At 38.6% G+C, this 19565-nt stretch overlaps 1 long non-coding RNA gene across 2 annotated transcripts; it reads left to right on the top strand.

The window, feature by feature from the left end:
• The first annotated feature begins 1667 nt into the window (after positions 1-1667).
• On the top strand, positions 1668-17998 carry LOC104862114. Of its 2 annotated transcripts, none has more exons than XR_780198.1 (3): positions 1668-1740; positions 15231-15353; positions 17962-17998. It is a non-coding gene; the product is annotated as an uncharacterized LOC104862114 (long non-coding RNA). The 2 variants fall into 2 exon arrangements; XR_780197.1 differs by lacking the exon at positions 17962-17998 and adding an exon at positions 16843-16958.
• The last annotated feature ends 1567 nt before the right edge of the window (positions 17999-19565 follow it).

Genomic DNA, 19565 nt, shown 5'->3' with positions numbered 1-19565 from the left:
AATAGGATTGGTGAGCTTAACAATCATAACTTTATCTGGATAGCAAGCACCCTGGAATCTAAAATATACTTAGAGGACTGTTATTTTTATCAATCATGATTGGTTTAGTAGTTGATTTCCTGTAGAATACTAACAGAAAAAACTTTGAATCAGGAGTGACACATAATAAAAATGATAATATTTTAGCATAACAATCATGATAACTATCTTTGCAACAAACTTAGATATGTATCTTAGAATAAAAAGCCATTGTTAAATGTATTTATTCTCCTCTAAAAACACACAAAAACAAAAAAACAGAAACTCTTACTTAAGTTATTTCCTTTTGATAGGATGCCATCTAAGGAATGTGTATGGGCCTACAGTTGTACCTATAATCATGAGTAGATGGAGCAGAAGAGAAGGGCGAATACCTGGATCACAATGTTATTGTCATAAACAATGTTGGAAGACCTGTATACAGAAAACATGAATATATTTTGTACACCAGAAAAGTAGTAGTAACAATTATTATAATTATATGAAAACTTATGTCCTATAGTGTAGCCTGGTACCAAAGGATCTTTTTAATAACTCCTTGTTTTTCCACAGAAAATATTATATTTTGAAGATGACCATTATAAACATCACAATAACATATTTAGAACTCAACCCTTTGATGATAACCAATGTAAACATTTTATAACAACATATTTAGTGAGGTATATCTTCCCATAAGGCTATGAAAATTATTGGGACTCCCATTAGTGAACAAAGAACAGAATAATTTTTCTAAGCAGCTGCTTCTTTATTCACCAGCAGGAGTCTTATCCAAACCTAAAAGTTTATATTTAATTATTTTGACAATTTTTTAATTTAACCTATAAAACCAGGTTGTAGAAATTAACAATTTATTTGTATAATTGATGTCATTTTGATCAAAAAACAAAATTGGACAAATACTTTCAAACAATTGGACAGGCACAGGCAAACATGTAAGACAATTTATGAAACTAAAGTGCACTCAAATATATCTGACCAATTGAATTATACCATTTCTTTTAATTAAGACTAGTCAAAACTTTTACAGGTCAATTAACAGAGCTCTCTTGTAATTAGAATCAGAAGGAGTAAAAGCACTTTATAACAGTAGCATAATCTTTAGTTATTGTCAGACGTCTGTAAGCAAAAAGTAGAGAGAAAGTCAAGTTAATCCATAATTACAATTTAAGAATTTGCAACGTAAAAGAAATATTTTAAATACATTAATTAAACATCTGGAAAACAAACATTATTTTAAGTTGAAGTCCAAAAGTACCTTTGTCAATTAGCCAGAATTTATAATTTTTTTTTTAAGATTTTCCTGTCTGGCAGGACGTTGCAGCTGATTCTACTATGGAGCAAGCAGTCTGTAGCTGGCTGTAACCTCGCATTTGGTCTTTGAGCTCCAATCTTAAGCATTACATTTTCTTTGGATTGTTTTAAAACCTTTTATTTTATTTTCCAATTATTTATGTAGAAAACAATAGGGTCCAATGGAATTTCTTGGTAATGTAGCCTGCCAAACAAGTCGTTGATATGTAAATAGGCAGGGCCAGGGAAGGATTTTACTGTTTTGGGTTTTTTTTGGTTTTTTTTTTTTTCAGTCTTGCTTTCCTCTCTCTTCTAAGCAAGCTGGGAAAGGAAGAGCAGGGAGAGCATGGGTGTGTGATGGAGAGAAACAAGATGGCAGAGAAGAGAAATGATCACAAGGTGGTGGAGGTAAGAGTGCAAGGAAACAGAAGAGCTTGCCAGGTTATAGAGTGGGGAGGTATGAGTGGTGAGTGATCAGCCAGATCGAAGGTGGGAGTTGGGAGGTGTGGAGTTTGGGCTAGAAGTACCTGAGAGGATGAACAAGTTTCACAGAGGGAGGGGTGAGAAAGAAAGCTTGTATGTAGGGGAATTCTGACCATTTGCCAATGCGTTGACAAAAATTGTGTAAATCACACAGTATGTTAAAATTGAAAATGCCATTTTCAGGCCAGTGAGATTTATTATCTAATTTGTACTGAGGGCAAACTTGATTGCAGTAAAAAATGGGTCATTTTGGCTTAGTGTTGGGTTCCAACAGTCCCAGAGGACAAAGCTGTGCCAGGAGGCAGCCAAGAGGTGTTGAGGAAGGGGGTTTGGATTGTTGGTCACCCATGTTAGGGCGAGTGAGAAGTAGTCAGCTCCCTAGGAGGAGAGCAAAAGAGAGGACCGTCTTTGTCTCTTTTGATACTCCCTAAGCCAGCCCCCAGAAGGGGAGAATAGGAGGAGTTCCGGCCAAAGGGGCATCCCCCAGGGACATGGTCCTGGGCCCAGTGGCCTAAGAGGGTCTCTCTGACCATAGTCCCCAGAGGGAGAGAATGAGAACGAGACAGATGACCCGAGTGAGGGAAGCTAGCTACATACTCACCTTGAAATCAGTGACTGGTAAGGGTGTGAGTTGCCAGAATTGGCACAGGTAGAAAGTTTTGAGAAGGTCCTGCCTCAGCGGATGTGGTCCCGAGGAGACAGTCGAAAGGCCAATCAACCCTGGCCCACGGGGGTTCATCGCTTAATCAACTGCCTTCCTCCTGGGTTTTGGCACCAGATATGTTAGGTAAAAAGAGCAAAAAAACAGGACCAGACCAGGACCATGACAAGCCTTTATTATGGGGAGGGTCTGCTGGGCTGTCGCTGAACAAAGGAGAGAGAGCAATATGGCTGAGACAGGGAGCGCTTCTTAATGGACTGGGATGGGGCTTAGAGGAGCTGGGGTGGGATTGAATGATTTAATGGCTAAGGATTGGGGGAGCTTGTGACATCACTAGGAGGGGCTTGGGTCATCACTAGTTAGGGCCATCTTAAGGTGAGGGAAGAAACCCTTGTTGGCTATGTTCAAGGCAATCCTAGTGACCTCATAATTTGGCCCATGTATTCACAACTGTTTCCTTGGCTTTGTCTCCTTCAGACTTGAAGCCATCTATATAGCTACCAAGATGACAATGCCTGGTGCTCTTTGATTCCAAAACCAGGGAAAGACCCAACCAAAAAAGAGAACGACAGGCCAATCTTCCTAATGAACATAGATGTAGAGTAACTCTTAACTGCTGAGCACAACTGTGACTCTCTTCAGCTGGAAGTAGCCAGACTGGTCTTTGCCCTTTGCCCCCTCACAGCCGTTAGGGATGCTTCTTCAGAGGGAGGAATATTGCAGATAGGTAAGTTAATTAGATATCTTGTAGGTAGTTAGACAGGGTCAGCCTAGGAGGAGCCAACATGGAGGGCAGTCAAGGAGCCCACAAGAGGACAGGCAAGACACATTCCCTGAAGAGAGAGAGAGAGAGAGAGAGAGACAGAGCGACAGAGACAGAGACAGAGAGAGACAGAGACAGAGAGAAATATTTCACACAATCAAGCAAATCTGAGAATAAAAAGCTTCGGTACTCACAAAGTTTTTCTCTACATAGACCTTTACTGAGAAAAGTTAGTTGAGCATGTACTCCTTCCAAACCAAGCAGAAATTCAAAAAAGATGGAGATATGGAATCCAAGAAACTAGGAAAATATCATAGAAAATAATAGAAAGAAACAATAGGTGTCACAGGCTTACAAAACTATAAGGTCAAATAAAAACAGGAAGTGAAACTCCAGAAGAATATCTTTGAAAAGAAAATCTAGCTCATTACACGTGATGAATATTTTAAAGCTTGGAAATACTGACAAAATAGAGATTTTTTTCAATAACTACATGCAAATTCACATGCATATACTAAGGAAATTAGAAACTTTGGGAAAAACAAATGCTATGTAAGAAAGTCATAATCTGAAGCTAAACATGAAGCTAAATAAAACCACATGATGTTGGGCTGAGGATTTAGCTTAGTGGTTCCACCTCCTGTTTTGCAAGCACAAGGTTCCAAGTATGATCCCCAGTACCAAAAATAAATACAATAAAAAAACCCCACATGATGTTGAGTTATATATAGAATTTAGAAAAATACTCTAATGATGACACAGCTTTAATAACATAGTGTACTTTCCATTTTCTGTGGGTTCAGTCATATTATTGCTTCTGCAGTGAACCCATAGACAAAGCACAATAGACTTAATTATAGTTAAAGAATAGGGCGAATGTGTAAGAGCAGTGGCAGAACTGAACAGAAAAAGGGAAAGGGAAAGAGAGACAGAAAGGCCCCTAGATGCCACCATATCCCACAATGTTCTTTTCTTACAGAGTGGTGGTAATAACTACACAGGAGCAGGAGGTACCCATGGGAGTGGGATGTGGAGAAAGGAATAGAGATAGAAGGAATGGAATGTTATACCTCAGCCTTCGATTTCTCTAGTGAGTCTGGCTCTCATCTTTAGGATCCGATAGAACACTTTGAGTCACTCACCATTACCCTAGAGAAGCCAGACTGGCAGCTTACCACTGCCTGATTTAAGTTACGTGGCTACAGATCCCAGTTTTTGCCTCATTCAACTTTGTTTCTGCTGTTTATGGTCCTCATCTCTTAGTCATTCTATATCTTTTTTTTGTTTTCTTTTTGTGCCTTAGCTGTTTCATAAAACAAAGTACCTGAGGCTGATTATTTTACAAAGAAAAGTTGTTTAGCTCCCTGTTTTGGAAACTGAAATCCAAGTTTCGGTAGCCTCATCTAGGCAACCTCTGGTACATCTTAACACATCACATGGCGTCACATGATATGAACATAAAAGAGATCACATGGCATGAGAGGAAGCAAGAAAGCCAATCACAAAAGCTAAACTCACTTTGTAACAACAATCCATTCTAGAAGTAACCAGTTTAGTCCTAGGAGACATAACTCACTTCCACAAGATGGGCATTAATCCTTTAAAGGCAGTGTCCCCAATACCTAATGTCTCCCTTAAAGACCCACCACTTCAGTACCATCACATTAGGGAATTATACACATGATATTTGGTGGGGACAAACCACATTCAAATTATGGCACTTTGTATATTTTGCTTAGTATTGCTTAATGTTTGCAGCAGAAATGCATTTTACTGTGCTATCCTGACTGGAAAGCCACTGTATCAGTTTTATAATTAAAAAAAAAACTTAAAATATAAGCAATACATTCTTTTCTCTATTTGTAAGATCTTCTCTGTAACATACGGATATTATAGCTATTATTTTCTGTAGGTAAACAGAACTTATCTTTCAAAGTGAAATAGCATCTCTTCTCTAAACTCTACAGTTATTCCATATCAACGAATGTTTCTGAATTCTGAAGTGGTTGTATACACTCCTCTCTAAGGCAGTACTTGGGTGACTGGAGAGACAGGGCACAAGTAAAAGAAGGATGAACAATGGGAACACGTATGAGTGCCTTTCCCATGCTTCAGTTTCCCTCATGGAATACTTGTGTTTTGACTGCTATCCCCACCAGCACAGTTGTCTTTCCACGTCAGAAGTCACTTTTGTCTCCCTTTTCCTCCTCTTGATTCCTAGTGGAGATGAACAATGGATCCTCCCCTTCCTTCTTTCTCCTCCCTCTGTGTCAGAGTCACTTGCATAGCAAGAGATCATTATTTAGTCACCTTCTAGCCACTATTCCCTCGGCTGATTCATTTCTATTCCTGAATGCTGATTGTTTTTTAGCTATTAGTCATCCTGGTGGTTTTTCTTTGACATCTTCTCCAAGTCTCTTACTTCTCCTTTAGGCCACAAAGATCATAATGGGAAATACCCTCTGCCAAGCATTTCTAAGAGGGCTAAGGACATGATCCACTTTTTATGATTTTTTAAAAACACAGTTAAAAAACATCATTGGCAAGTGTGCCTAAACAGACAAGCAAATAAATAAATATATCCTCAAGTTGTCTTCAAATCTTTGAATAGTGTCATTGGGTTCTGTCTCAGGGCTAGTTTGTTAGGGAATGCTGTTTTCCTCCTTAATACCCATTGTTTGTTCTAGAACCTCCAATTATTAGTGGTTACACGATCACCTGGAATAAAGTCTAGTTTCTAGTCTCTTGGTAGCTAGATGATGATGAGACCAAGATGTGGACAGTGTAATGTTAACGGAAGCATTGGATAAGCTGACAAGCAATTTGAAAGGGTAAATGGCAGGCCCATTTTGCATATTCTTCTTCCTTACCACTGGAAAAGGGCATCAGGTGGGAATAGTCAAGCAGCCTTCCGGGATCAGAGGCAGATTGGGAAGGAGGGATGAGCAGTACAATGAAAGGAGTTGGGATCCACATAATCATGTCCCCATGACAGCAGCCAGGGCTCTCTGCTTTTTTATAACTTACTTTATATGCATGAGAAATTAATTTGTTTTCCCAGATTTCTGAGGGGTGTGTGTGTGTGTGTGTGTGTGTGTGTGTATGTGTGTGTATTTCATTTATTTCATGTAGCAAAACCAAATCCTAACTGATTCTAATGGTCCTCAAAGTATGTATATGTACATGTATATGTATAGTTTTATTATGCTTCACTTCCTAGGATAATACAAATAGGAAATATAGCCAGTTGTTTTTCTTTTCTGCATGAATGAATAGCTCAAGGGTATTAAATGCTTATTATATGGCTAGTACTTTTTCTGCCTTGACATAAACCTATGAAGCTACTATTATTTCCATCTTTTGTTTTTTTGTTTGTTTTTTGAGACAGAGTCTCACTATGTAGTGGAGACTGACCTGGAACTCACTATGTAGCCCAGGCTGGTCTTGAACTCACAGCAATCCTCCTGCCTCAGGCTCCCAGAGTGCTGGGATTACACATGCCCAGCTATTTCCATCTTAAATGATAGTAAAGTATACTTTCAGGTTAAGTAAAATGTTCAAGGTCATGTTGGTGGTCAGTAGCAGGTCCAGAATTTGCATCTGGGTAGCCTGGCCCCAGAGCCCAATCTCTCAAATCCACAAGGTCTAGCACTTTTTGAATGCTGTCTCCTCATGGTTCTACTAAAAAGGATTTCATAGTAGCAGTCGTTATTGAATCTCTGCTGCGTACAGTTACCACAATGTTATAAAAAGCAAATTTGAGAAAAGCTGTGCTGAATAGAGTACAGAGAGGGCTATATAAATGAAGTATTGAGGGCCCAGATTTTACATGCCCAAGCACTTTTTATGGTAGCAGTGCTGGTTAGTGCAATTTTCTTCTCTTTTTATTGATGTATTTTGAAATTGTGATCAATAGCTGAATCCCTTTTGAAGTTCAGTAATCTAGGACTTCTTTTTGTACTTTTGTTTAAATTATTCTCTTAAATTGCTTTATCCACATTTTGTCTTTGTTTCATGTTGAAGTTTTGGTATTATAAAAACCTTACTTACCATAGGCTTGTACTAATTCTGGAAAGTAGTTATGATGAGGTATATCATGTCTTATTGATTCACAACCAAATTCATTCTGAGACAAAGGAATATGAGGTATAATAAAAATACAGTAATTTACCAGTTGCAAGATAATACCTAGAGATAGTATGTATGAATTAAGCCAAGATAAAGTCAAACAAAAGACTTTCAACTTCACTTTTATAAACCAACAGGATAATATAAAGAATCATCCCTTCTTAGCCCAAAACTTTTAGAAAATTTAAATACTAAATGAACACTGTTTATTAATGATCCATGACAATAACTCTTCTTATTTCTTCTTACTCATTACTTATTCTTAAACAGGAGAAAATGCTTTTCCATTTTTATTTCAAATAATTGGTATGGTGGACATTCACTCAAAATTAGATTACCCTTCCCTGTAAAATTACACCATACAAACATACATATTTATGCTCCTATGTGATTCTCAAATACCACCCTTATCGTCCTTTTGAGTCCTACGGATGAAAATATGGCTTTGAACTTAGTATAAATCTTACATATTATAACTTTGAGCCAATATTGCAAATTAGATTTTGTCAATTTCTTGTTGATATATTATGACAAAACAAATAACACTAGGTGAAAAATATACAAACTTTTTATAGGAAAATGTGTTAGTCAAATAATAAGCTATGAACTACTCAAGCAGTTCTTGAATATAGAATTTAGTTTCTGTAATAGTATGAAATACTGTAAGAAGAAATAGTTAATCTTGAATGTAGTTGTTAAAGAGACAAAAGAAATAGTTTTTTTCATAAATGGTTAAAAAAAAAAGCTGGGCGTGATGGCACACACTTATAGTCCCAGCTATTTGGGTGGTTGAGGCAGGACGATCTCAACTTGGAGGCCAGCCTGGACAACTTAATAAGACCTTGTCTCAAAATATAAATTAAATAAATGAAAAGAGCTGGGTATGTAGCTCAGTGTTCCTTGGTTTCAATTTTCAGTACTGCAAAAAAATTAAAAATAAAATAAATTTTAAAAAGAAAGAAAGAAGGCAATCTACAAATATTTAAGACAAAAATAGAGAGTTCACAAAAATAAAGGAATGGGACAACAGATGCATGGCAAGGACTACAAATAATAATTTTTATAAGTCATAAAAACAGTACAAATTGCTAATACATCTAAGAGGTACTCTCACAAAGATATGCAAATTGAATACAGGGTGGTTTTAAATATCTCATATTTAAAAATAATACACAGTTCAAAAGAAGTGATGTGACAAGACATCCTTTTTGTTTTTGATCAAAGGGAAAGCATTTGGTCTGTTATTATTAAGTTTGCTGCTCCAGTAGGAAAACTATGGTTGATAACAGTTAATGGAATATTTTGAAGTAGCTAGTTGGAAGGATTTTGAGTGTTCCCAACACAAAGAAACAATATATATATCTGAGATGATGGATATACCATTTACCCTTTTTTGATCATACAGTTTGTATACATGTATTGAAATGTCACATTGTACCCCATAAATATGTACAATTACTGTGTCAATTAAAAATTTTTTGAGGCAGAGTCTTGCTATGTGGTTCAGGCTGGCCTTGAACTTACTCAAGGCAATCCTCCTGCCTCAGCCTCAGCCAAGTACAGGGATTATAGATCTGTGTCATCACATCCAGCTTCAGTCTTTTTCTATGTGCAGAGATAATAGACAGGAAGGAAATATACTAATTTGTCAAACTGTTTGTTATTTTTGTCTGAGTGGTTATGCATGATTTGGCGGGGTGTTAACTTGGGATTGAACTCATAGCCTCATACATTCTAGGCAAGTTCTCTTTAACTGAACTATAGCACTAACTTTTTTTTTAATTATATTTTTGAGACAGAGTCTCACTACTTCACTTAGGCTGGCCTCGAATCTCCTGCCTCAGTCTCTTGAATAGCTAAAATTACAGATATATATCACCATGCCTAGCTAATTATGGGTGATTCTAATTTTCTTTTTTCATGTCTTCTTGTATAGTGACGTAGACATGTATTTTTAGCAACTTCTGACTGCAGTAAGTTGGCTTTCATTCCTTGTGCCAAATAGAGAAACCTACCATAATGGAACAAGATAACTAAAAGAAGGAAAATATTCAAGGTGTAGCTTTTTAATTTCCAGATCAACTCCTAATTGCTCCATAAATGGACTTTGCCTCTGAATCTTAGGGCATTGCAGTCACCTATATCAACTTGAGAATTTCTCATATATAAGGTTAATTTTATGGTCATGTTTGGCAGTCAGTAGGGTTTTTTTGGAAATTGCTCATAACATTTATTCATCTGAGATATGGTATAGTACTGTATGTGATACAATTGATAATGATTTATTGTATATTTGAAAATAGCTAGAAGAAAGGATTTTGAATTTTCCCAACACAAAGAAATGATAAATGTTTGAGGTGATGGTATGCTAATTGCCTGATTTTATCATTACTTGTAGTATACATGTGTAGAAATATCACATTTTGCCCAATAAATGTATCTAATTATTACATGGCAATTAAAAGTAGTAAGTAATAAAAGAGCAAAAATTTATACATTCATTCTGTCTCTACTCAATTTTGAGGGTATTACATAGACGAAGTTACTCTCTCTATGTGCCTTGTGTTCGAATCCCTCATGTGGTATGTAGTCTAGGAATTTTTCAAGTGAAGCAAAACAGGAGTCCTAGAGGAGTGAGAGAATAGTTCTGCATGAAGAGGTGAAGCATACTTTGTAGAGGCAACATTTGGACTTCACCTTAAAGTACATGGAATTCCAGCAGGTAGAGAAGGGAGGAGGCTGTAATCTCCCTGTGCGTGGAAACCATGCTTAACATCTTTGCTAAAAGTTTCTTAAGTACCAGGCAGTCCATGGCTTATTGATGTTCCACAGATACTTATTTAGTGAGAACTTGTGGGTGGGTGGATGGAAGAGACCACACAAGTAAATTTCCAAAGAGGGGTAAACAAGGTTATTCATATAGAATTCATATATACATATATATTCATATAAAATTCATAGTCAACTCTTGTTGAAGGGCAAGATGCCTGAAGAGGAATAATGGACACTTCAACTGGAAAAATTATACTGGGTCAAGGTTATACTAGACTAAAGAATATTACATTAACAGATAATCATGATAGTAGATCAGAAATGTTAACCTGGATGGCTTTCAAAATCAGTAAGATGGAGCGATGGTGAGAACCAAATGTAAAGATTGGATGTAGAAATTAAAAAATTGGGGAAATTTACATAGGTGCTGGGTATTTGACAATGTGGAATTATTGTTCATTTCAGAGTGGTAATAATATTTGCTTATCTCCTATAGAAATATAAGGAAATATTTACAAAAAAAGTAATGTGATGTCTGCTTTTGCCTCAAAGTCATCCCATGGGTTAGAGGGCAGGGGTATAGAGGGTGGCCACGTACTTATAGCTGCTAAACCTGGAGGATGGCTGAGCTACTTTCAGAGGTGAAGGAAATGTTCTGTATGTTGATTGGGAGTGACAGTTAAAGAGGTACATACCCTTATTTTTAAAAATCCATCCATCTTACTGTATATAAGTTCTACATAGAAGAACTGCATGATGAATGTATTGGGTTCATTTTACTATTCTCTACAATTATTTGTGTTTCAAATTTTCCTTAATAAAAAGGAAAAATAAAAAAAGAACAAAGAAAGAACAAAAGAGGAGGGAAGAAATCTACTGCAGTCTTGAAAGCAGGAAAATTACTTAAATTACAGTGTGGCATAGAATAAAGGGAGAGAGATTAAGAGTGACACTTTACAGGTTAGAACAGGTAATCAGTCTTTATACTGAGCAGGGTTCTGCTTCATTAAAACACTAACCCTGCATCACAGAAAATGAATTGGGCTGCTTTGATCCAGGCAAAAAGGAAGAAAACTCAAAATAATTAATTACATTTTTTTCCAGTCCATATTCCAATTCTTCTAACCAACTTCATTGTCGGCATTAGCAAGATGCCCACTTATATTCTCATCCATCTGCTTGCTCTGCATCGTCTCTCTTAGGGAAAAAAGAAACGGTCAAATTTTCTTTGTTGTGCTTTCGGTTACAGGATCGAGACTGTCTCAGACTTCTTCACAAACACACTCAGGAGAAAAGGTATTCAGGGCTTTCCAGGGCAAGTCCTAATCCTAAAGTGACCTAGCAAGGAGATTGTTATCCTTCTGAATGTCTTTCTTCTGTCATAACTATGTCCACAGAACAGACCATAATGGCTAAAAATCGTCCTTGGTGGTACTTGATGCAAAAGTTAAGTAGCAGTAATGGTAGAAGAAAGTTTTCACAGCAAGGTTGACAGACAGTGACCATGCACAAATATAAACAATAGGCTCCAATGTGGTGTGAGCTAAGGGTATCAGAGGTCCAATACTTTACTATAACATCCCAGGATATATTTAAATGAGCACAGACAGGAACCTAAATGAAACAATGAGAGGGAAAGGTTCTTCAGAGAATAATGTCAATTTGGGAATAGCATTGTCATAACAGAATACAGCAATGGGAATATACATGACATAGTAAACTGTGGGCATTTTTGAGGTGAGAGAAAGTTTTTCAAAGATAACAGTGAAGACCACATCAGATTGATTTGGAGCAATAATCCTTTGAGATAATAATTAATAACTTAGAGTGACATCAGTCCTGGGTTGAAGAGAATATTGATGAGCAGATGTCTTTGTAGTACTTTTTGTATAAGGTTGTGGTGGCCCCTGTGTAAGCTTATAGTTTCTCAGAGTCTTGTGTGATGGTTACTATCAGGCAATTTGGGAAAGATTCCCTTCCTTCATACCTTTCTGGCTTAATTTACCTTTTAAAATTGTTGTTTTAGGGCCAGGGATTTAGCTCAGTAGTTCTGCCACCTGCCTCGCAAGCACAAAGACCTGATTTCGATCCCCGGTACCAAAACCAAACCAAAACAAAAAAATAAAATTGTTGTTGTAGTTGACACAAATGACTCCATTTTGACGCTGCTAGCTTTCACGTTTCTTTCACACCTGTTATAGCAGAGATACACTGGCAGAATGGAAAGAACACATTATCAGAGGCAGCTCTGCCTGGGATGTGAATTGTTTCCTTGGTTTACTTCAAATGGACATTGTTTATCTAGCATTCACTTCAGGCTTCTCCCCTTACACCAGAAAGTTTGTTGTGCCCGGGGTGGCTGCCATTCCTCAGACATCCTCATGCCTCCATGCCTCAGCTGATGCTGGCCCTGGCTCCAGGAGTAAGCTTGCTTAGCCAAAGATTAAATCCCACACCGGTAACCACACCAGTGATTGGTTCAGAAATTAACTTCTATCCACCCCCACTTAACTGTAAGGCAGATATTCATCCATTTTGCCAATTAATTAGGATTGTGCTTATTCAGTTTATGTGACTGGTGGCTTCTGCTCCCCTCCTCCCCCCAAGGTAGTGACAGGTAGAGAATAACCTCAGTTGCTGACTCTGAGAGGTGACAAGGAGCAGATGCAGGAAGCTAACTAGGGGCCAATTCAAAAGCTGAGTCACTAAATCCAAGGAGTCAGCGCTGATGGAAAAGAAGGAGTGCCTCTCAAAGCGCAGGAAGTCCATGACTGGGAAGTATGGGAACAGATGGGCAGGGACACCAATAATCAAAGTCTTAGTTTATGTTGTGCATTTGTGTCTCTTCTACCTACGAGTCATGATTCAGAATGCAACAGGGGCTCTCCCACTAGACACATGGAGAGATCAATAAAACATGGCTCCTAAGGAGGAGAGGTGGCCTGTAGGAGCAGGAGAGATGGATCTATAAGCAAATCAAACTAGTGGAAATGATTGGTGCTCTGGGTACCCAGAGGAGGAACAAACTGGTATTTTGTTTTGTCCACAAGTCCTTGGTGAGGTTTTGGGTTTTAAAAAATTGTGGATTATTTTTATTGTGGTAAAATATAATAATATTTATTATCTTAGTCATTTGCAAACGTACAGGTCAGTGGTTTTAAATGTATTCACTATGATGTACAACCATTACCATGATCTACAACCAAAGCTTTTTCATCACCCTAACAGAAACTCTGTACCCATTTAACAATAATTTCCCATTTTTTCTGGCCCTCAGCCTCTGGAAACTGGAATTTTACTTTCCATTTCTTTAAATTTGACTGTATAACTATTTCATGTAAGTAGACTCATGCAATATTTGCCCTTTTGTGTTTGGGGAACTTCAATGAGCATCAGAACTTCATTTCTTTTTAAGGTTGAATCATGGTCCATTGCATGGCGAGACCGCACTTTGTTCATACATTTATCCATTCTTTCTCCCATGACATTTGGGTTGTTTCCACCTTTTGACTATTATGAATGAGGCTGCTGTGAGTATAAGGGGACAAATATCCCTTCCACTCCTAGCATTTGATTATTTTTAGATATATATCCAGAAATGGAATTGCTGGGTCATACAGTAACTTTGTGTTTTAAGTTTCAGGGATCACCACGCTGTTTTCCTTCCACAGTGGTTGTACCATTTCACATTCTTAACAGTTTCCCAGTGTTGTAAATTCTTTACATCCTCACCAACATTGTTACTTTGTTTTTATTATTTTATTATTACATCCATCCTGATAGGTCCTTCTGAATTTGTATTACAGTAAGTACATTTTCACTGGGTACAGTGATGCATGCCTGCAATCAATCCCAAGCTACCCTGGAGAAAGAGACAGGAGGAGGATCACAAGTTCAAGGACAGCCTAAGCAACCTAGCAAGACCCTGCCTGAAAATAAAATAGAAAGGCTTGGAAATGTAGCTCAGGGTACTGCACCCCTGTATTTGATCACCTGTTTTCCTCCTTTTGTTCAGGTCATGTGGTTGAAGCACAAGAAACATGAAAACAGAGAATTTGCTGGGTTCACTTCCCTTCTTTCCACCACTTACTGCCCTTATAACTTTTTCCTTTTTGCAGTTTAGGAAAAATAACCCTAAGCCAGCTCTCTTAAAGAGGTAGAGAAATGCTGGCCCTTTAATTTATATGTGTAAAGAGACTGTTGTCTTTCTTTGGAGGTGGAGTCAGAGCCAATGAAGGCATAAGATGAGAGCCTTTCGGGAGTCTAAATAAGGTATTTCAGAGACCAAGTGTGTATTCAGTTTAGGCAGAAAGGAACCAGATTTAACTCACATGGATAAATTATATTTAAAAACAAAACATGTTCAGAGTGTGGTAGTGCTGAGCTGTAATCTCATCACTCTGGAAGCTTGAGGCAGAAGGATCACAAACAGCCTGAGCAATTTAGCAAAAAAATTAGCCAGGTGTGGTGGTGTATGCCTGTAATCCCAGCATTTGGGAGGCTGAAGCAGGAAGATCACTGCGAGTTCGAGACCAGCCTGGGCTACACAGTGAGTCAGGGGGCAGTATCCCAGCATTTGGGAGGCTGAAGCAGGAAGATCACTGCGAGTTCGAGACCAGCCTGGGCTACACAGTGAGTTCCAGGGCAGTCTGAACTACATAGTGAGACCCTATCTCAAAAAAAAAAAAACAAAAAAAACAAAAAAAACAAAAAAACAAAAAAAAAAAACCCAAAAACAAAAAAATTAAAGGGCTTCAGATATAGCAGTGTGAGGCCTTGGGGTTAAGTTCCAGTACTTCAAATTAAAAAACAAAACAAAACAAAGAACATAAATATGCATAAGTTTAAAAAATACTCGAGGTACCTAATTTTTAAAAGTTATACATTTGCATCATTCAAAACACAAAAATAGTAATGAAGTATAATGTAAAAATTCTCTTTCCCATCCTGTCCCCTAATTCACACACTTCTACTTGGATTCCAGGAAATCACCATTCAGTTGCTTGTGTATCTGACAGGGTTTTCTTGTGCTAAGTATATGTGGGAATTTTTGCTTTTATTTAACATTTCTATCTTTGGTTATTTTAACAGAGTATTTTTTTAGAAAAAGAAGAAGTGGAAGCCATGCCTATTTCTTACAACTGAGGGCATAACTTGAACATTTTAGGAAAACCCCAGAAGGTGTGTATGCTGTCCCTCACACAAGTGCCCTAGGTAAGCTAAAGGTCAAATGGAGAGGTGGCTTTTGAATACTGACTTGCAAATCTAAATGTAAAAGTGACAGTAACATCACAAGCTGAATCACCTTTTATGCTACAAACCCTAAATATATGGTTAAACTATGCTGAAACATACTGAAAAACCCCTCAGAAAAATCTGAGAAGTAAATTGGGTGTGGTGGCTTATAATACTAGCACTTGGGAGATTGAGGCAGGAAGATAACCAAAAGTTAGAGGCCAGTCTGGGCTGTATAGTGGGTTTAGTCAAGGCCAGCCTGAACTATAAACCTAGGCCCTATCTCAATCATACCCTACTCCCCCAAAAAGAAGAATAATCAAAGTAGTAGGGAAAGGTTAGGATGAAGGAAGCCATTGTCTTCTTCAAAAAACTCCTGTAGGCAAAGTAAGGAGAGATTAGTGAAGTTAGATGCAGGTGCTTAGGTCTTTCTGCTATGGAAGATGTCATGATTTTTTTCTTTTTTCTGATGAACTTTCTCCTTAGAGCAGAGCAAATATTGAGGAAAATGGGAAACTTCATCCTGATAGAGTCAGAGAAGAAGGCAGATTATCTGTTAGTGACTGAGGAACTTTCACATTTATTATACTGCTTAAAGAAGAAAAAAGCTTTGTAGCGGCACAGTTTATAATAGCTAAAACTTGGAAATGGCCCATTTGCTCATCAGTTGGAGACTGAATAAAGAAGATATTATTTTTCTATAAAATGGAATACTGCTCAGCCATAACGAATAAGAAATTAGAGCCAGTGGTGGGGCACGCCTGTAATTCCAGCACTCCGGAGGCTGAGGCAGGAGGATTGCTGTGAGTTCGAGACCAGCCTGGGCTACATAGTGAGTTCCAGGTCAGTCTCAACTACGTAGTGAGACCCTTTCTCAAACAAACAAACAAACAAACAAAAAACCCCCGAAAAAACAAAACAAAATGAAAAAAGAATGAGAAATTAGTCATTCATAGGAAAATGGATGCATATTGAGGTTATACTCTTAAGTGAAATAAATCAGTCACACACATGTAAATACCGAATAGTTTCTCTGGTGTGAAAAACTATAATTGTAGATAAGACCCTAATGGTATAATTGACAAGGTATAATAGGAAGAAAAGGGCTAAAGGTGTAGGGGAAGTGGGAAGGGTAGGGGAAAGGAAATCAGGGAAAAGAAAAAAATATGAGAAAATGAAAAAATGGAAATAAAGTCTTTGTAAATAGGGAAGGGATGAGGGAGTGAAGGGAGGGCAGGGACAAGGGGAAAAAATGAGAACCAAGTCCTGTCATGTAAAGGTGCAAGATCCCAATGATGAATGTAACTGTACTGTGTACCTAAAATGTACCAATAAACTCAATGAGAAAAAATAAGAAGAAAAAAGCTTCTATATATCAATTATTTAAGTTTTTATTTGCTCAGTAGTTGGACATAGATTGTAGGTGCTCATCAGTTTCAGCTTAATCACTGAACACTTACTCTTACAGGTTTTGGGGACAGAGCAATACACATAGACAAGCTCGAGTTCTCATGTGCTGAGAGGAGGGGACCAGGCACCAGGGAGGTGACGTGTAGGTTGAAGCCTAACACCACGGTTCACTATGCTGTCCAGGGAAAAGGAGTGGCTGGTGCAAAGGCTCAAAGGAGCAGTGCTCTGGAGGCATTTAAAGAACAAAGTGAGGGACCTAGTGGAAGAGAGGAAAGGGGAAAGATGAAGGTGAAAAGATTGAGATCAGGTGGGAAAGAAGAGGAAGAGAGACAATGAGAGAAGAAAGGAGTGGGTAGCAGAGACAGCGGTACATGGTAATATTTATTTATTGCAGTATGTTTGCAGTACCTGATTACATTCCTTGTGGGGTTTGGTTCAGTAACATAACACATCTCAATTTTTTATCCCCTTCCCCTCCCCTTCTCCCTGCTCCTTGTATGTGGTAGTATTTCTGATAACCTAAAAACAGAAAACAATCATTGTGTTCTCTGAACCCTTATAATACTATGTCACATTGTAGAACTTAATTTCTCTCAAATAAAGACACAGTTTGAAGCTTTCAGAATTCCCTCTCCCCTTGGGTTCGCTATGCTTGAACATTGTTTGTGTAGCTGTCATCCATCTTCAACTCATAGGCAGCTTTTTTGTTTTGTTTTGTTTTTGGTGGTATTGAGCCCAAGACCTTATGCATGTTAGGCAAGCACTGTATGCACTGAGCTACACCCTCAGCTCTAAAAAGAAAAAAAACTGAAGGCAGGATTCTTGTTCCTTAAGTATCTACCACAAAGCTTTTACACATCAAGGTACCCAGCAGACATTTGACTAAGTAAATTGAATTCAGACCTGCACTGCGGAATAACTGAGTCACTAGGAGGGTTCATGTTTGTGTCCATGTTTGTCACCGTGTCCTGTGAGTTATGGTAGTCCCTTTCTCTGCCCCTTTTTCAGCAGAGTGGCTAAAATTCTGAACTTGCTCCAAGCAGCTGGAACGATTGAACTGTCTGCACCAGCATCTAGTTCATTTCCTTTAGAAAGCCCTGGTTTAAGAAGCTAGGTACACAAAGAAAGTGTTGTGGCTTATGTTTGTGTTCAAGTAAAGACACTGTTTTCTCCCTAGGGACAGACTTACTGCTGTGGTGTTTCTTCAACGTTCTCTGCCATGTTTATTCTCAGTACAGTAATTTGCAAAGTTGGACTTTCACATTGACACTGTAAAAAGCAAAGGTTTTAAGGTAGGCAAATTCTTTTGCTATTTTGCTATTACTGGTGGATAGACAGTGGAGATTCCAGAAACCATAACCTTTGCTGGGGTCATTATGGGTCAGACTGCCCCCTGAAACTTTCCGTGTTGTAGCCTAGGCACATGCATCACCCCTATCCAAGTACGGCTGGCATGCAGCATTCTCTCTGCTGGGAGACCACATGTTCTCCATTACACTGTTCATCCTATTTCCCAGGTGCTTAAGCTATCTCATTTTGTCCCTCCTGTGGGAAGAGCTACTCATACCTTCCTTCACTTTCCATAAAATAATCGGTCTACTCCAATGGTCTAGGTCCTTCATAGAGCCATAGCATTTTCTTATTCATCAGTAGATGAATGAACCCACAAACCCACCGTTTGGAGTATAAGCTCTTCTGACCTGAATGGTGGTACTGAAAACCAGAGTCTAGGCACTGACTTGCGCCAGGGGAAAGCGGGAGGGCCCCTGGAAGGCACCTGCTGTCTTGGACTCAGTCCTGTCAGTCTGTCGTGTCATCTCCACAACCCCAAGCTTATAACGGAATCGCTATGGAAATAACATTCACGCATCAGAAATCTATTTTTCACCCAATTTTTATTTAAATGCTTTGCTTTTTGAACGGTTTGAACAGATAAGGTGAGGCACGCTTGATCTTAGAGCTTTGTCTGAATTCAGGCTCTCAGCTCATTAAAATAGAAAAATCCAGAAGAACACCCCACCACTAGTTCAGCAACAAAAATATCTCAAGCTTTGATTTATGCAGTTATTCTCCTCACTTGAACTACTTTCTCAAATAGGCAAAAGTAAAGCGGAGCTAGCAGTCACGAAGAACAAGGTGTAACGTTGTTTTGTGAAAGCAGGAAACAGCAACTATTCATCCACTGGCTAATACTAGTTAAGTATCTCACACTGGACATTTTTCTCACTTGCGGAGTTTATTACTACTCTCTCTAGCAACATCCTCATCCCTGCTGGCTGAGATCTTTATTTTGTAGCTAGGTATTCAAAATTTATGGCCAACAGGTGGGCAGGAAGGCTGGCTTGTCTCCCTTCCCCATCCCTTACTTTTTCTCTTAATTCAGAATTAAACATATCTACTTTGTTATTGGTTACTGTATTTTCACTTTATTTCTCGGTCTTTTTCTAAGGAGTCTGACACAGGTTATTCATCCAAAATATGTAAAAACGAAGAAACGAAGTCCTCGGGACAGACACGGTTAAACCGCACAGGTTTCCTCCCACCTCATCCAGAATTGTCGAGAGCGTCGCCTCTGTATTGTTTCTCCAATGGGAGATAGCTGTCCTCTCGGCTGCGTAGGACGAGGCGGGTTAGCGCTCTCCAACATCTCCTCAAGTCGCCGCCACGCCTGGCAGCACACCTAGCCTCACGCCTAGGGATCTCTCGCTCAACTTGCGCGGGTGCGCAGGTTCTAGGACCACGCGGCAGAAGGGCGGCAGGCGGTGCGCGCCTGCGGCACCG

This window comes from Fukomys damarensis, unplaced genomic scaffold (genome assembly GCF_012274545.1).
Source record: "Fukomys damarensis isolate Sample0158 unplaced genomic scaffold, DMR_v1.0_HiC HiC_scaffold_38, whole genome shotgun sequence".
NCBI classification, from domain to species: domain Eukaryota; kingdom Metazoa; phylum Chordata; class Mammalia; order Rodentia; family Bathyergidae; genus Fukomys; species Fukomys damarensis.
This window is presented reverse-complemented; position numbering and strand designations above follow the sequence as displayed.